Source organism: Colossoma macropomum, unplaced genomic scaffold, assembly GCF_904425465.1.
Source record: "Colossoma macropomum unplaced genomic scaffold, Colossoma_macropomum, whole genome shotgun sequence".
NCBI lineage: Eukaryota > Metazoa > Chordata > Actinopteri > Characiformes > Serrasalmidae > Colossoma > Colossoma macropomum.
The window spans coordinates 29046661-29051991 of NW_023494800.1; positions in this window are offsets into that span (position 1 = coordinate 29046661).

Here is a 5331-nt window from a genome sequence, read left to right on the forward strand (position 1 = left end):
AATCAGATGTACACAGTTTTCTCCATAACCCCAAAATGTAGTCGATCAGCCAAGGCATGCTTTGGTGTGCGAAGTTTGCTTCTTTAGTTTTAGCACTAGAGCTACAAGGCTAATGTAGCTAACAGGTACTGGAAGCTTATAGGACAAATCAGCACCACATCACCTAAACACAGAACTAATGCTGCTTTCATCTTAACTGGGAAACGGGAAGTTGAAGTTTGGGAATTGACCTACATACTTTTGAGCTAAAAAAAAACATGGATGCTATTGTTAACAACAAGCTATTCAGCTAACAGGAGTTATATGAGTGATGACTTTAATGTTAATGGATTTATCTTCTCAAAACAGCAGAAAAATGTTTTTCCATTATTGTTGATTTTGGGCACAGCCATGCTGATGTGAGAGACGCTGAACCCTTCCTATTTTCCGATTAGGAATTCCCAGATAAGGGAACGTTTTCTTTGGAAATTCCGAGTTACAAGCTCTAGTCGAACACAACATTGAGTGCGTTTACATGATAATAATAATACAATTCTAATCAGATTTCTGCAGTTATTTGATTATTTAGGTGGTCGGGAAAACAGTCTGATTTCCTAGATCGGATTAAAGCTGTGATCGGATTTCTAGAAATCTGGAACAGCAAGCAGCGTTTAACACAGCACGCAAGACGCCAACAAAACACTTTTGGAGCGACGCTTAAACCGACTACATGCTTGACGAAATGAAGAATTTAAATATTGTTCATCCTCAGATGATGTATATTCATATTTTCTGCTAAAGTTTATTTTTTAAGAAAAAAGTCACAACATGATATTTGAGTTTTCTGTTACGTTTACAACACATCTTATTCTGGGAGTTTATTGGCCGGTTGCAAAGCAGAAATCTGATTACTGCCTGACTCATGTAGACCTGGAATTTTGCCCAATATCTTATTACCCAAGTGCATGTAAACACGCTGAACCAGTTACTGACAAAATCTGATTTTCTGCAGTTGTGTGTAAACACACTCACTGTTTCTATGTGGACAGTATGAGAAGCACTGCTTTGGTGTAACAGGATTTTGTACTGAATTGAATAAATTCAGTATTCAGTAAATTTGATAATGCTAAAAAATAGTAAAGCCTTTCAAATAAATGACAAATACTTAAAACCTGAAACCTCACGATTCAGTGGGGAAAGGCTAATGCTAGCACTGTTAGCACACAGTTGCCAGCGATCCCTTTAGAGATAAACATGGCTGTATTCTGAATTGATAGAGTTTTTTAGAGTAGGGCTGCAACTAATATTTTATAATATTCAATAAATTTGATCGTTTGAATGTACAAAAACAGTAACCACTCACATAAGCGACACTTTTCTGAAATCTTGTGCTTCAGGGAGGAAAGGCTAAATGCTAGCTTGACACCATTAGCACTGCACAGAAACCTAGGCGATAAGCACGGCTGTGGAAACTCCATTTTTAACTGATTCTGATTGGAGGTGACAGTTTTAGTCTGTTTTAACACCACAGGCCTGTTTACACCTTGCATTAACATGCGTTTCTGGTGACTGGATTCACTTGACCGCATGAAACGAGGTGGTCAGAGACAATGTGAGGGGTAAACAGGCTCTGTAAGTTGCCTCCTGCTTTGGATTGCTAGCTAGCTGGCATGTTCTCCGTTACATTTGTTCCACACAAGATTTTCCTGTTATTTCCAACATTTTAAGTCTGTTTTCTGTTTGTATGAGCTGCTCTGTTTGTTGGTAATGAGCTGCTTCCATGCTAACCTGATGTGAGTTATCCACCCTGAAGTATAGCTAACTTCTATCTTTGGTCTCTAGCCTATCAGTTAGCATGGTGCTAACAGCCTGACTTAATCATCACAAACTTGCCTCAAGCCACTTCAGAATGTGTGGTTTCTGATGCTGCATGGCAAACTGTCGTGTAAAAAAGTGGACGAAAGTGTATCACATAGCTAAAAACAGTGGCAGCGTCTTGAAACTTGAATTTTGAAAATGTAAAAAGTGAGTAAATTGGATTTTTAAAGGGACAATATCATGGAAAAGTGATTTCTTTCCTTACTTTTATGAAATAGAAAGATGGTTAAAGTTTCAAACATCATTCGCTACCCAGTCTGCATAGTCTATACATGGAAACTAAGCAGAACAATTCATTGTTTTTGTGATGTCATAAAAACCCACGTTTACATATCCTCCTATTCAGCCTACAGCAGTTTAGCCCTGCCCACTCACACTGGAGTCATAAGGAAGGTTTGATGGTTGAATGAGGCACCATCAGAACAGAGCTCATTCACTTATATTACAAGTTTATTAATTATTAGTTTAAAGGCAAATTACAGTCTAATTCAAAGGGATAAAGAGGGTCATGAATTATGACTGTTTTGGGGTGCATAAACGCACAATAAATGTCCTGAGCAGCCCTCAGGGGGAAAAACAAAATAAATAAATGTATTTTATGAAATAAAATGAACAAAGAAAGATGTAGAAGATGAGCCCTTTAACTAAACCACTCCTTTAAATAGTCTTGTATTTACCTTCTGTTATAAAGTGAAACTCTGTATTGATACATGTTTGCTCCACTTTTGGTTAAACCTGGCTCACAAACTACACTCTGTACCCACAATGCAACAGTGCACAGGGTGAGTGACAGGCCCAACATACAGCAGTCATGTCAGAGAATGTGCTTTGAGGAGAGCTGCCACTCAGTATTGTCTTCTGGGTTTGTCTAACAGTAGATGGCGCTCCTGAGCAAGTCCAGCATGACTGGGCTCCCATGAAGCTTTAGTGCAAAATCATAGTTTGTAAATGCTTCTTCATTTTTATATAGGATGCATTGTTTTGTTTACCACAGAACAGCATAAACATTTCAACACTGCTGTTATATTTTTACTGCAGCTATAGGACTTCACAACAGTGTCTTATGACAGGGAGCACGAACCCCTTTACTCAGGCAAAGAGCTGATCAGCTCACCAACTAATCAGCTCTCAGTAGCAGTAATGCTCACCAATCAGCACTCAGGAGCAATAATGCTAACCAATCAGCACTCAGGAGCAGTAATGCTAACCAATCAGGACTCAGTAGCAGTAATGCTAACCAATTAGCCGTCAATAGCAGTAATGCTCACCAATCAGCACTCAGTAGCAGTAATGCTAGCCAATCAGCGCTCAGTAGCAGTAATGCTGACTCAATCAGGACTCAGTTGCAGTAATGCTAACCAATTAGCCCTCAATAGCAGTAATGCTAATTAATCAGCACTCAGTAGCAGTAATGCTAGCCAATCAGCGCTCAGTAGCAGTAATGCTAAGTAATCAGCACTCAGTAGCAGTAATGCTAATTAATCAGCACTCAGTAGCAGTAATGCTAGCCAATCAGCGCTCAGTAGCAGTAATGCTAACCAATCAGGACTCAGTAGCAGTAATGCTGACCAATCAGGACTCAGTTGCAGTAATGCTAACCAATTAGCCCCCAATAGCAGTAATGCTAATTAATCAGCACTCAGTAGCAGTAATGCATCCTTTGGCCCAAAACCATTTTCTGTAGAAAAAAGATCTATACTAGTAAATTTTCTCTGCTTTTTTAGTGAAATACATCCACTTTCTAAAATTGAAGTCCCAGAGAAACTATTTTAACTTTTGTGTTTAGCTGTTTAGCTTTATTTATAAAACTAAGTTTTATTTAGTTTTATTTTTGTATAAACGACACATTAATGATTGTTGTGAAACCTCTTTTATACCTCTGTTCTTCCTGTCTGACCCCACAGGGTGGACAGGATCATTCCTTTGTCTGCCAATGCAAACCTGGAAGAATGAAGCTAATCATGTGACCCTGTGTAACAGGTAGTGATGGGGCGGCATTACATTTACTGTCATGATGACCAGCAGCACAGTTTGTGGTCCGGGTGGGCAATATGACAGTATTTATTATTATTGTGACCACTGACCAACTGCATGATTTATTATGAGCATAATTAGTCTTGTTTAACTGAATTTGGGTCAATGCATTAAGTGAACCACTGCATAAAAGTCACTGGACCAGATTCATAAAGCGCAGCGCCAGATTTACCGTGAAGTTTAGAGCGAATTGTGTGGCGGAAACACGTTCGTTACTGTTCATTCATAAACGAGGATTACTAGTCGAAATGTAATATTTACTAGTGGAATTTAAATTTTCACACATGCAAACTGAATTCCTGAGATAGAAAAAAATGGCTTGCCATAGTCATCAGAATTTCAGCAATATAATTTTTAATTGTGTGGAAAAAAATTGCATATTTTAAACTTCAATTCATGTTCGTAAAAATTGATACTGTAATTTTAATAAATTGGAAAAAGGCTTAATTTCTTACCGGTGAGACATGAAATCTCACATGCTAAAATATAATTCTGCATTAAAATTCTAAACATAGATACCAAAAATTTACTATTATTTGCTGCACTTCTTCGTAGCTGTTTCTGAGAACTTGTTTCCTTGTTTTCATTTCTTTCATCGTGTCCTTTTTGGCAGCCAACCGGAGCTTCTTGGCACGGGTCTTTACCATGTATGAGGTCATTTACATGTGGATTTTGATTGGCTCTTGTCTAGGAAACTGATGAAAATACATTTCCGCACTTTTCGCGTGGCGTAGCGCTGTTGCCGTCTAGTTTTAGGAATCTGGCCGTTTGTTTTCGTATGTTGATAGTGTTTTTTTTTATATGTGGCACAGAAAATCAAAATATTGTGGTACATATTGTGTATTAAGAATATGCCTTGAAATATTGTGATACTTTGTCCATATTGTTTTTGGTATTATCATAGTATTGTGCAAATAAGCTGAAGCATCAATGCACACTGACATAATTTCACTACTGTTATTACACTGATAGACTCTTGTGTCATCACCAGCACTACTGCTGTTTACTGTTTATTTATTAACTATGTTGTCCTGCTGTGTGCTCTGTAGCGCCCATTTGTTTACTTTCACTGTCAATTTTTAAAATTATGCATGCTTTTCATGGAATTATTAACATCTGAAACAGTCTGATTTGTATGCATTTCTAAGAATGAAAATACTTGATAATTTCTAGTGTTAAAACTTGCTAAATTAATAAATTGTCAATATAAATCCACTTTGTTTTGTATGTTCACATGACTGAAGCATTTATAACAGATAAAATGAAATGAAATAAAAGTAAATCATTATTAAGTAGTGCCTCATTTCTGCTTTTTTGAGTTTTTTTGAAAGAAAAGTTATTAATGATGTCTTCAAAAGATTTTTTAAAATAAAAACAGAAAAAAATGGGTCTGGAGATGCCACAACCACTTTCTGGAAAGACTCACAGACACTTTCAAGG